Source organism: Euprymna scolopes, chromosome 6, assembly GCF_053919585.1.
Source record: "Euprymna scolopes isolate OS-2025 chromosome 6, ASM5391958v1, whole genome shotgun sequence".
In the NCBI taxonomy this organism is placed as follows: domain Eukaryota; kingdom Metazoa; phylum Mollusca; class Cephalopoda; order Sepiida; family Sepiolidae; genus Euprymna; species Euprymna scolopes.
Window position 1 is genome coordinate 116,368,029 of NC_136487.1, and position 14,654 is coordinate 116,382,682.

The 14,654-nt window shown below is 34.4% G+C and overlaps 1 protein-coding gene across 49 annotated transcripts in view; it reads left to right on the top strand.

The window, feature by feature from the left end:
* The window catches only part of LOC145277904 (phospholipid transfer protein C2CD2L-like), a 653,079-nt gene that overhangs the window by 247,477 nt on the left and 390,948 nt on the right, over positions 1-14,654 (top strand). The gene's annotated exons all lie outside the window — the stretch shown is intronic.

The following is a 14,654-nucleotide window of genomic DNA, read 5'->3' on the forward strand; positions in this document are numbered from 1 at the left end:
GCAGGAGCTAATTCTTGTGGCTCGAGATTTGAAATCTATTTTCTCCCTAGCTTGTCCAATTACAAGCCAGCTCTCAATCACATGACCAAGTACATAAAAGGTGAAATCTGAAGCTCTTATTCCTTTCCTCCTGACTCTGCCGGACAGCAGACTTCGCCTGGGCCTTTGGCCCTAGGCCAGCTGTGAGTACAACAAGCCAATATGGCTCTCTTCAAACTCTCATTTGTTTCTAAGTGCGGTACCCACACGAAATTCTTTATCATGCTATAGAACTGTTCTCGTCAATACACTGACACACACACACACAACACGTAAATACACTGAAGACTTTGCTCTTTCTTTCTCCTTTAACCAGCCATGTTCGTCCCGACGACTACTAGCTGTAAACGGAACTATTCTCTCCTCAACAAGCAATATATTAATTCTATCTTTACACAAGAACACTTCAACCTACTAACCCGTTTCTCTTGTGTACATGCTACTAACGAAGATGACAAATAAAGTTGCTTTTGAATATAGTATGAAACTCCATTTCGTTGTCTCTTATTCTATACCATCATTTATTTTTGATATTACGTGTATTCTACAGTCTGTGATAGTTATGGATTTTATGAAAGTTAAATATTCCTCTTTTAATTCAATAATAACTTCCCCTTCTCAACACATATTGTTATAGAAGGATTAGACCATCTGTTTTTAGTAATTTGTCGCTATTAGAGGAAAAAAAGGTGTGTAGGAAAGATCATGTAAGATAGGCAAGTGGATATACTACTTGTCATGGACAGGTGATGAAGTCGCTGCTCTGATACTTGGACACACTTCAGATGTTTTATTGTTGAAGTATTTGCTATCAGGTCGGTGCCAAAATTGTTTGTGGGTTTATAGAAGCGTCATTTTAAATTATTGTAATTTATTTTATGTGTATTGTCATTACCTACACTTATAACTATGATTAGTTAAGAATTTCAGATTATCTAAGCATCATTCATATTTTCCTGCAATATCCTCTCTCATCCATGTTGACCCGAAAACGACCTTCTTTAATCAACAAAAAAGGAATTCATGTTCCCTCATGATAATGCTCATCATCACACAGCACGACTGACCAAAGATTTCCTAGGAGAATTTGGTTTGGAAATCTTGCCTCATCCCACATATTCTCCTGATCTAACTCCCTCGGATTATCATTTATTTTGAAGATTACAAAACTATTTAGATAACCTTAGGTTGACATGATGAAAGGAGATTGAACATGAATTAAATCACATTTCACATCAAAACCTAAATAATTTTACAAGTGAGGCATTTATGAAATTATTAACAGATGGAATCGAGTTATAGAGTGCAAAGGTCGTTATTGTTATGAATAAAGATTTTCAAAAGCAAACAGTTTTTCATTTTCAATATGAAATTTTAAATCGGCAAAAAACTTTTGCACTTAACAGCTTTACTGGCAACTGAAGTGAAAAGTATAAATTTTGGCAGCACCAAATCGCATCTATTATAGTAAGATGTGTGTATATGTTTACGTGTTCATACTTGTCGTTTACATTCATGTATGTTTGTATCACCATCCATATCGTCATTAGGGTGTTGAGAATAGATATGCGTCAGTTTGTATTATTCTGATGTTCTCTTTCTGTATGTATAGTGGTCATTAAGTGAATGGCCGAGTGTGGTGTGTGTGTGTATGTATATATATATATATATATATATATATATATATATATATATATATATATATATATAAACAGTTCACAAAACATGGACAATAATGTACAAGGACAGTTCTTTTTATTAAAAGGATGAACAGCGTCTTTTTGTTGGGGTACATCAGACCCAAAGGGGGGGGGAATACCTTCTTTCATCAGTTGCAACTTTATTTCCTGTCTTGGAGTTACATGCTTCTTTAGTCTCTACATCCTTGCCATAATGCGTCTGTTAGCTTCAATGGACCTCTCCCGAATCAACTCCTATCCGCTCTCTAACTCGACCGTTCTGACTGACTATATGAAAACTATCCTTTTGTTTGTTCAATTCTGTGACTCAGAGGTCAACGTTATTGTGATTCCAAACTGAGTTTTTATGTATGTCATTGTTGTGGTGTTAGTGGTTGAATAAATGATGAGAAAGATGCAGTAACAATTAAATAAATGTGAATTAACAAAAATACATAAAAGTGGAAATTGAGCTCATGGCAGAACTAGTTGTGAACGACCATCTGCTTCGAGTATCTCTCACCGACTCTCGTAAACCACTTCTTGTACTCGGAAGTGACGTCATGGAATAGTTCATTATTTCTGGTAATAGGGGTACATCCCCAACACCCCCTCCCAAACTTTTTGTTCGTAAAAGCTGTTAATACTTACATTTAGGATCGATCATTAGTGGATCGGTAACCTTTCTTTTCCGAACCAACCGTCTTAGTTCAGGTCCTATTTGCGGAGGTCTGAGATCAAATGTATCGAAAATAGTGCCGATCAGTTCTTCCTCTAATGGTGGTGTATCGCTAGTGTCATCTGTGTGACATCTTAATTGTTTTTTTGGTACTGTCGAGCATTACATGAAGTATACAAGCTCCAACACCATATGAGCTTGCGTCACTCACTACTATTATTTTCAGGTTTGAATCAGTGTTGAGAAAAAGATCTGTTGAGAATCTGATCTGACTTTTTGGTCACATATACAGTGGGGCTGCCCAATCACTGATGCTGACTTTCAATAGTATTCGGGCCTTTTGTAGCTGATCCAGTTCCTTATAGATTTTCTCAGTTGCCACAAACAAAACATTTCGTTTCTTCTTGAAAACCGCTAGAGCGTTTTCCTTTAGTTCGAATCTGGTACATCTTCTGAGATCTGATGAGAAAACTTCTGGAAATTTTTCCTTTAACTCATCCTTCAGTTGTTATGCCCCTGTAGACGAGTCTTTTAACTTATGGCAGAATTTATTCATAAGTTGATCCCACAATTCAAATCTTTCCACCCAATCCATTCTGGATAGATTTTTGGATGTCTTATGCACATAAAATTACATTTTTTTTTGTAGTGCCATTTAACGTCACAGGTAGTGTCAGTTCTCTCTCAAATTTTACTTTATTGTCTGTGACTGCTCGAGCTGACTTATTCATCTTACGCATGGTTGGTTTCTTCAACCTTTTTCATGTCTGTAGGTTGATAATGGACAGGTCGGAACCAGAGTCCAACTGTAATTCCACTATCTTATTGAGGATGTTGACTGTGATGTATTTCCGCCAGTTCTTCTCGATTTTCCTGTTGAATCTTGTTTGCCGAACCCTGTGAGTTTTGTGCCTTTTGCAATGCGTCGCTTTGTGACCTTTCCTGTCACACTCTTAGCATATTTTGTTTTCATAAAAGCATCTATCGGACCAATGTTCACCACAACGGTTGTATGACCTTGTAGGCGAATTCGGTTTGGAGATTGAATGGCTAAACTTTGGTTGAACCTGGTTTTTCTTCTTGTTTGTTTTTTTTCCCGTGAGAGTAATCCTTTGGTCTGAAACTAGTCCATTGTACATATGACATGCCTGATTCCTTGATATTTCAGGAGTCATTCTTTACACTGGCTACAGGTTGGCAATCCTCGGCCAATTTCTGGAGAGTGAGCCCTTGTTCATTTTTGAGTCTAGATAGAACACGTTTTCTTATCTCTGCGTTATTTACTTAGATGAGAACCTGTGCAAAAATCAAACATTTGAAATCATCTGCTGATAATTCAGCTAGCCGAAAATCGTCACAGTGTTTGTTAACAATAGATGCAAAGAGGAGATAGTCTTTGCCAGGTTGAAACACTTCCATCTATTGTGAAAAAGCATCTCGTTCTGGCTGAAGAGCACAGATAAGAGCTTAACCGCTTCAGAGAATTCCTGCTCGCTCATCTTCCTGGGTAAAATATAGTCAACGAATTTACTGTGTTTTGTGGACCCTAGCTTCCGTAGAAATAGGCAGACTTGTTTGGCATTGCTCCACTTTTGGTAGTCAACAGTGAATAAATCCTCGAATCACCTATAAAAAGCGTCAAACGTCATATCCTGCTCGGGTAGTTAGTTAAATGTATCGATGCAATTCCATATGGTGTTTCGTCTTATTCAACACTTTTAAAAGTAATTCCTCATGTCTCTTCTGTTGAAGTAGCAATTTATCGTCTTGTTCCTTCTGTTAAAGAAGAAATTTCTCCAACATGTTGTTGCTGTATTTGGTCTTTCAAACTTTCCTCTAAATTTTGTTGGTGATTCATCTGAGCTTTTAATAATTGCGTAGTTATCACCTTAAAGTCTTCCATATTGATATCATTTCCAAGCGGACAATTTTTTTTTTTTGCTGAAACTGGGCAAAGAAAAATCTCGAAGAGGCAAAAAAAAAAAAAAAATGTCTTATTTTTGTGTGTGTTTGTGTGTAAACAAGAGGGGAAAAATTTGTTCCTAAAATTTACTGCAACAAAAATGGCATTCTTTGCCTAATAGCAAAAATAAATAAATAAATAAATAAATAAAATAAATAATGTCCATGTTTCAGTAAAATAAAAAAAATATTAACTTCCAATCACTGTCAGGAAAAGCAAAGAAAAGTATTCACAACTCGAGATAAAAAAAAAAAAAAAAAATTTGAATAATTCAGTTTTCCCAGTTCATAAAAATGTTTTCCAGCGAACGTTAGAAGTAAAAAAAAAAAAAAAAAAAATACTCAACAATTTAAATATCTCAGAGTTGATATTTATTTCAGAATTACTTAACCAAGTTAATTGCAAACACGTGCCGAATTAGGTCAACACTTTTAACAATGAGTTTTTTTAAGGACAGTTTTTTTCTTTTCAAGCTGAAAGGCTTATTTGCATATGTGAACATTCAAATATCGAATTCTGGTTAAATGCTCCTTGTCTTTAACAGCACAGTGTAACAAGTTAAATTATAACAGTTTATAATAACATCGTGATTTTTTTTATTCAAAGACAAAAAGTACTTTTTTTTCAATTTTCAAGAAATAAAAAAAAACATTACTAAACGTCTGGCTTACAATTTTTTTCGTAAAGAGACAAGGAAGGTTTAACTTACGAATTCATCCAACGTTTTTGTATTTACCGACTTGAATTTTTTCTTTTTTTTTTCCAAAAAGTCCTCGTGTAACAAGTTTTTCATAGTCGCCTCCAGTTATCTTGTATAAGAGCTGAATTTTTTGTCGCCAAAGTGTTTTTTCTTGGGTCACGTGTAATTCGAATTCCTCGACGCCAGTATTGTGGGAACACTGGGATATTTTAAAATTCGGTTTTCCCTCATGAGTTTTCGAAATCTTCGTCGCCAGTTGTTGTGGTGTTAGTGGTTGAATAAATGACGAAAAAGATATAGCAACAATTAAACATATATTAACAAAAATTCATAAAAGTGGTAATTGAATAATATCCTTGTTCGTGGCAGGGCTAGTTGTGAATGACCATCCGCTTCGAGTGTCTCTCACCGACTCAAATGTTATCGAAAGAGGTAGAGGTTACTGGAAATCTGAGGAAACCTGTTATCACTCAGCTTCCAAGAGACACGACAGGATGTTTTCAAGAAGAGATCTTTGATAACCTGTGTGAAAGCTCTTTGTGAGCCAACAATAATAATCGCTCAGGTGACTTGACGATGCTCTGGAATCCAATAATACAGTATTGGTGCGTCTTCAAACTTTTTGTAACTTTTTTCATGTAACTAAAGAAACGCCTAATAATGATGCAGTTTTGATTATAGTCAAGATTGTCTGCTCTTTTTGACTTCCGGTTTTTGCTCCACAGCTGAGACAACGGTGACAAGCAATATATGGTGCCTTCTGATTAATGCTTATCTTCCTCTCAGATAATGTGAACCTCTCTTTTCTCATGTTAAGAATGGGTTTCTTGTCTGCTTTACGATGTCTAATAGTAACATAGTTTAATTTGATCAGATTTCGTATTTATTATTGTAAAGTCAATATTCTATTGATGGTTATATTGTACCCAATATATAATAGTTCTTTAAAGTACTTGTAAATTAAATTCAATGTTGTAGTGATAAGATAAGAGTTGGAAAACTGACATTTGAAAGTAACTCGTCTCCAGTCAGATTTTTATTTACTTCTCTCTTCAGGTCTGCTTTGATCATCTGCCATGTTTTCGTTGGCCACCAAAGCATTCCTAATTTCTGCAGAGAACAACATTCATAAGTTATCCACTCCAACTAATTTGCATAATGTTTAGTTTCACAATGAATCCTTAATAGCTTTCCAGATAGAATCCATTAGCAAGCTTAATTTTAATGCCTCAAAAGAAAACTTGAAATTTATAGAAAGGCAATACAATGTATGCACACAATACATTTCATTGTATTGCCTTCTATAAATTACCTTTCTGCAAAAAGTATGTATCGAAAATAAATTCAAGCAAAAAACTATATAGAATATGATGGAAAAGATATTTTGCAGGAATGATAATGAAATTTGAAAAAAAACACACACACAAAGATGACAATCACATAATTAACGTGCTTGACTTAATATGTACTAGTAGATGTCTGTAAATCATTGACAGTCTGAGCTCCAGAGCTGAACTATATATATATATATATATATATATATATATATATATAAAATAATTATAATAAGTTTAGTACGAGAATAAACTTAAAATAAGATATAAATATTTGTAATATTTTTTTTTCTATGCATTAACTGTTCCTCAAACATGTTTTTTTTTTTTTTGGATCTTCTCTTCCTTGGATTTCAATTTACCTCATCAAATTTACCTGTCTTGAATCTGCCTCTGGATATTGCAAAATTTGAATGTCAACCTACGGATCTCCATTGACTTCCCCTACCTATTTGATATTCCAAAACTTTTTGTTGCTATAGCTACTTCCATTTGCTATGCGATTTCAAAACCTTCTTCTTTTATGCAAATATGTTATTATTCATATTTTTCAGTTTCATGTCATGCTTGAAATAGCATTTCATCATTATACTGTGCCATTATCTTTCCTCTGATAAGAAGGCATTCTTTGAAACTCTGTAGATTAAGGATTTCTTAATTTTTAATTTAGTATTTCTTGTTGGATAATAAAGTATCTGTTTTTTCCTTATATGCAGATTTAAAAAAACATTATTTTCTTATATTAGGTTGGTGCAGAAATAATATCATTTTTGACATAAAGTTGATATTATTTTTGCACTAACCTAATATACATATATATATCAGAAAAGCTTTGAGGAGGAATTTACTAATCAAGGAAAAAGCAAATTCCAAAATAAAATATAAATATAGTTATTTATATAGTAATCCCAACCAAATGAAAAAGCTCAATACATTCACTGATTATAGTAGAGCTTGCGATAAATAGTGATAAGAACAGAGATTTAAAGTGGAAATTTACAAAAAGTTTTTATTATTCGGCAGAATATTCCAAAGCTGGTAGCAATGTGCTCCATAATACACGGAGTTTTAAAGAAGGAGCACCTAGCTACCAGCTTTGGAGTATTCTGCCGAATAATAAAAACTTTTTGTAAAATTCTACTTTACATCTCTCTTCTTCTTCTTCTTCTTCTTCTTCTTTCTCTCTCTCTCTCTCTCTCTCTATATATATATATATATATATATATATATATATATATATTGAAATCATAAATATTTTTCTTAATAATGGATATCCCATTAATATAATAAAATCTACTATTGAACGTAAAATTACTACATTTAATAGTGGTAAACATATTGGTCCATCACGTTGTCCCATTTATCTAAAATTACCATGGTTGGGTCCTGATGGCCTTCATATTGTTAAAAGGATTTCTTCTGCTACTCAACGTTGTTTTCCAGCTACTATGCTTAGAGTAGTTTACACAACTCGAACCTTTTTCTCTTCTTTTCGTAAAGATGTTTTGCCAACCATTCAAAAGAACTCTGTTGTTTATAAATTCGTTTGTCAGTGTGGAGCTGACTACGTTGGCAAAACATCCCAAAGATTAGAAATGAGAATATCCCAACATATCCCTCGGGATATTCGACTACACCAGGTTTCGAGAACATCCGGGCACTCCCAAGCTCATGAGTCCGCCATTGGCAATCACCTGTTGAGTATAAATAGGTGTGCCGATCAATATTCCGATGGGTGGTTTTCTGTTTTATACAGTGCTAGGTCGAACTATCATCTCAATATCATTGAGGCGTTAGTTATTAACAACTCTCGACCTAGCCTGTGTAGACAAAAGATTCTGAAACATCAGTTGGAGATATTCATTGATTTAAAACCACCTGAACAGTGAGTATTTTTTTTTTTTTTTTTTTTCACTGTTCTTCCAACTGAAACCAAAATTCCCCTTTTCCCTCATTCGTTTTCTTAGTTTTTAATTTATCATTCTGACGTTTCCTCTTAGAGGGTCAGACGATAAGGCCTTAAGGTAATTTTAATTTCACCTGCCCATTTCTTGTTTTTTGGTATTTAAATTAAATTATGTTTCCTCTGAAATTTCTCCTTCGATTTTGTTGTACCAAAAATTTACTTACATATATATATATATATATATATATATATATATATATATATATATATATATATATATTATTTTTTTGGAAAAAAGGATTCCAGCAGAGTGCTCTATTATAAGGAAAAATTCCGAAAATAAGAGCGTATTATTTATGTTTTTATTTACAGAAATTTTAGATGAGATAAATAATCGGTACCGTCGGTTTCAAACCTGATAATAGGAGCGTTTTAGATACTCATATCAAGTTCTCTTCGGCTCTAGAGATGAGTATCGACTGAAAAAAAACTTGATATGGCTATCTAAAATGGTCCCGTATTATCAGGTTCGAAACCGACGGTACCGATGATTTATCTTATCTAAATTTTCTAGAAATAAAAATCTGTATATATAGTGTCTGGTATTCTCAAATAACCATGCATCTGATACTGATTAGGCTCAACGTTGCTTAACTTCAGTGATCTGATAAGAACTGGTTTGTCGATGTAATTATGCCATATATATTGCATATTCTGTTACATTTTATTTTACATATGTTTTTAGCGGGAAGTTTTCGTTTTCCTTCAACACACAGCACATAATATCCACAAACGGTCACCCATCCGACACTGACCAGGCCCAACATCGTTTAACTTCAGTCATCTAATAAGAACCAGTCAGTGTGTCAACATGAATATCCTATTCACGACAGTTTGCATATTAACAGGCAATTTTTCACAGAATTCTATCTCAGAAAAATCAAACTGAAAAAAAATAAAAACAAAATAAAAACTGAATAAAAATGAGTGATGCGACGATTCCAATATTTTCCCTGATTCTAATACAATTACTGATTCCGGTTATTTTTAAATTTAGGATTACTCTAAAAGCCTGTATAATTTTTTTTATAGTGCGATTTTTACCTAAATTCGTTATTTTAATTTTAATTTTGCCCATAGTTTAAAATCAATAAATATTTATCATTTTATCATTAATGAAAATGGCAAATATATATATATATATTAAGAATCACTTATGAAATCAGAAATAAAGCTCAAATTTTTACGATACAGCTAACTTGAAACTTTTGGTGTTTTCTTGGTCCGGATTCTGATTAATCATGCCAACACTAATAGAAATTAAAAAGTTCAGTTAGCACTCTAAATATAAAGTTATAAATTATCTCTTCACCAAAGCAGAATTCATGAAATCACTACCGAAACACAATGCATCAGTTGCCTCTGATGGAAACCCTTATTAATTTTTGAAAAAAGAAAAAGTACAAGTATTCTCTTATTTTCTTGTATAAAATATGATTCAGTAGAAAAATTCCAAATCTTTTGAAGTAGTCTGCAGTAATACCGATTCTCAAACTAAATGATGTTAGATTCAAATCACAGATCAATAATCTAAACAAGTTGTATTTATAACATACTAGAAAGGGCGATAACGTCAGGTTGACACGGTATTTTCAAGTTGAACAACTTGCTATCAAAATTGCAGTTGGGATGCAAAAATAAAAGAAACATCATCATAATTTTGCAATTGCAGTCGACGTGATGGAGTTCAGTAAACTCAACCTTTTCATATTGCTGTTAATGTGTGTGCACGCCACCACTACATTCATTAGAAAGGAGGAGACAGACCGTACATTCCACCTACATACAGCACCTTCGTAGTTCCGAATGGTCACCCATCTGGTATTGGCCAGGCTCAGCATTGCGTAACTTCGATGATCTGATGAGAATTGGTTTGCCAATGTGATTGTGCTGTAAAAGAGACAATGCTGGCTGGCCATTTCATCACGCTGGAAACCTTGATGAAAGAGGCACCTATTAAAAAAAAAAAGAACACGTGATTACAATTTTTCTTTGATATGAAAAAAAAGAAGGCATATGTCACCATATAGATTACTGAATTATGAAGGATGTTTAAAATCAAAGAGTACAAGGCAGACTGCCGCGTTTCATCTCAAACTTCATAGAAAATTAGAATTTTAAGATATTTGTGGGAACAACACTCTTCGACTTAAGATCTGGGAGCATAATGTCAGTAACTTTACTCAGCATCAAAAAGAAATAACATAATAAACACCGTCAATCCTGGAAAAGATTGTTTTCTTTGAATGGATGATTCTCTCGTATGTTGCGGCTCAAAATATACGCCACACAGAATGCAAATTGTAACTTGTTTTTAAATAAAATCGGCATAGCGCTGAAGAAAATGGTTTAAAGATTTCCCAAACCATGAGGAGGCGCATGCATTTATGAAACCTTTACAAAAATACATAATGATCCGAGTTTAAAACTGAATCAAAAGAAAATGTCAATAACTGATTTCTAAGTATTGTATTTAATACGATTTGTAAGATTCCAACGTTTGTGTCATGGTTTTATGTTAGACCTTATCTTTTCATTCTGGCCGTGTTGTCTCTCATACTGACAATCACAAGGAGCACATGCACCGGTTTACAATGCATATTCACAGCAAGTAAAAAAGACTCATGCAAATACAAACTCAGACATATATATTCAACAAAATTACACAATTTATTAAGTAGTAATTATAAATCCCTAGAATATATTAATGTTGTCTCTCTCTCTCTCTCTCTCTCTCACTCTCTCTCTCTCTCCCTATTATATATATCTATAAAAGTGAAATTGTCTGTGTGTGTACATTTCCCTACCAAACTACTCTGTTAATTTTCAGTCTACAGACTCGAGATTTGACGTAAGGGGTATTGAGATTTGGGGAAAATCTTTTTAATCGGTTTTCGGCCAGACATTTGTCTGCCAAGGGTCAAAGTTCAATGATTTGACCTTTGAAAACTCTACCAAACTCCTCTGCCAATTTTGGGTCTAAACACTTGAAATTTTAGATATAGGTACTTGGATATGGATCAAACTTTGTAACTTGATTTGAGCCCAAAACAATAAATGTTTAGGAGTCAAAATTGGAATCAAAGTTGAGAAAAACTTACTTCCAAGCCCATTTTTGGTCTAAACATTTGAAATTTTACATAAAGTTTATTCAGACATAGGGCAAGATCAAGCTTTTTAATCGGTTTTTGGCCGAAAATTTAGCTACCAAGGGGTCAAAGTCCAAAAGATTTGACCTTTGCGGTCTCTAGCAAACTATTCAGCAAATTTTGGGTTTACACATTTGAAATTTTACATAAAGGGTATTCATGCATGCAGCAAGCTTTTTAATCGGTTTTTGGGCGAAAATTTGGCTGCCAAGAGATCAAAGTTGAAAGAGTTGACCTTTGCAGACTCTACCAAACTCCTCCACCAATTTTAGGTCTAAGCACTTGAAATTTTAGATGTAGGCTACCTGGACATGAGTCAAACTTTTTAATATATATACATATGCATATAATGAACAGTACATAGGGCTCGAGCAAAGCTGGGCTGAACTGCTAGTATATATATATATAAACTTCTCTGGCAACTTTCTGATTTTGTAATCATGCTCATATTCCTTTATTTTCTTTTAAAGTTGATAAGTTCTTTTTCTTCTGATGAGTTAAGGGCGGAATAAATTTAAAAAATGGCATAATAATTTCATGAATGATTCTGTGCTACGAAACAGGTGCTGTCAAGAATTGTGCATTTCAGTGTACTTAAAGAAATAAACGGTAAGATGGCCAACATCTTGCAATTTGGAATATAGAATTTTGTCATTTACTTGTATATGCTCTGTAGTTATATTGACCTTCATAAATTAAAGGACTGGTTTGTTTCTCTTGTGATCCGGTTTTTTCCATTTGGCATTCTGTTCAAGTGTAAAAAGGAGAATGTGTTTCGAAAGACAACTCGTACATCGGCATGATTAGAACCAGTATAACGCGCCAGCTTACATATCACCTATCTTCCCCTAACAACTCCATCTACGAACACCTTGTAGCATATGCCATTTCCAAAAACGAATTTAGAAACATATTTAAAAAAAAAAAACACCTCCATTTTTGTCTCCCAATCATGGAAGCCTTACTCATTCACATTAACAAGCTGACCATCAATCAGGCTCAGTATGATAGGGAGGACATGCTTAAGTGCTGTTGACGATTTTAAACGATTTTAATGAACTTTTCTAATTAATTCACTAAACGCAATCTTTTTTAATTCATCACTCGCTTGAAGACGACTCATGGAAGTTGAAAACGTTCATGACTATGACAAATTTCTTTTTACACTCGAACTGAACTTTTGAACATTAGCTTGTCAAATGGAAAAAACGAGTCACAAGAAAAACAAACAGGAATTATCCCTGCTGTTCAATGAAAAAATGCTGCCCAAATATATATATATATCAAGTCAGCTAAATGCTTTTTAGCTTTGAAATGCCATGGCCTAAAGAGGTTTCTTCCTTATTCCACTTTCTGTAACCTTTATTGACTTGATAATATAATTAAGTTCTTATCTAACTTCATTTTTTTCTCTTCTTAACTTATTCTGTTGTTAGCTCCTCTTAACTGGGTGGAGCAATTTTTTATCTTAATAGTTTTGCCTTGTCATTCGAAGATTATTTTTCAGCTTAATTTTATTATTAGTGTTGGGGCGATTAATTGGAATCAGAATCGGAAAATTGGGAATCGGAAAAATCGGAAGATTTGGGGGTATCGAAATCAGTACCGGAATCGTCGGAAAAATTGATGCCAAAATGATTCTTTTGTCTTTTTCATTTGATTTTGTTTAAAATAAAATCTTCCATTGCTGGTAATAATGATAAAATAATAAATATTTATTGATTTTAAAATATCAGTAAAGCTAGAATCAATAGATCACCCTCCACAAGTGTAATTTTACGTTTAAGAAAATATCTTCATATTTAACATGTTTTTAGGAAAATTGGGGAAAATAACAATCGTATAGTTAAATAATTAAAGCGTCGGAATCGGTATTTAGCATGGAATCGGTAATTGTATTGGAATTGGGAAAAATATTGGAATCAACCCATTACTAATACAAGGGACGTGCAATAAGTAATGCTCCTGACGCACTTCCCATTGCAATAGAGCAACAAAACTTGGCACAGTTATTAGTCTTTCTCTACATAGGAACCACTCAGAGTTATGCATTTCTCCCATCGTTTGATGCAACTCTGAAAACTGTGTTTGTAGAACACCCCAGGTTGGTCCTCCAACCATGACGTGACTTCAGAAATCAAGGCTGAATCATCTGGGAAATGCGTTCCTTTCAAAAACTGCTGGGAAGAGGTGAAAGTCAGAGGGTGCAAGGTCAGGAGAGTAGGGAGGATGGGGAAGGATTTCATAACCACACACCCGTGCTTCTGATCTGGCGACATGTGAGTTGTGAACCGGAGCGTTGTCATGCAGGAAGAGGGTACCTTTGCTGATCTTGTCCCGCCTCTTGATTTTGATAGCTTCCCTTAATTTCCTCAAAAGTAAAGCATAATAGCCTCCTGTAATTATGGTACCCTTTGCCAGGAAATTTGTCATCACTACTCCGTCCTGGTCTCAGAAGACTGTGAGCATGACCTTGCCAGCGGAGGGCTGCACCCTTGCCTTCTTTGGAGGTGGTGAGTCCAAGTGCTTCCACTGAATTGACTGGGCTTTGGTCTCTGGATCATAGTGATGGACCTAGGTTTCATCCTTTGTAATCAGTCTTTTGAAAAACTTTGACTCATCTTTTTGGCACATCTCCAAATTCATCCTCGAGCACTCAACGCATTCTCGCTTCTGGAATGGTGTGAGCAACCTGGGAATCCATCTGGCAGACACCTTATGCATATGCAAATGGTCATAAAGGATAGTTTCCACAGACCCTGTACTAATCTTGACATCTTGGGCTATTTGGCGAATAGTAATGCGCCGATCTTCCAAAATGGTAGCCTCAACTTGACGGACAGATGCCTCATCAATGGTAGAAGGGGGCCATATTTGAATTCACGATGCCAGTATTTTACAAGGTCATATGATGGGGCATTATCACCATGAGTTTCTTTCATTTCATCAAAACTCCTGTGGTGTGCGTCCTTTCAAATACAAAAACCAGATCACTGCTCAACATTCAACAGGCTCCATTTCACACTTGATTCAGTTCAAACACCTGTAAAACAGAAACCACAATTAGTTCAGAGCTGTAATTTGCCACATAATCTGTAGAGATATAAATCATTGCACATACAAAATTTCAGCTAGATCAGACAAC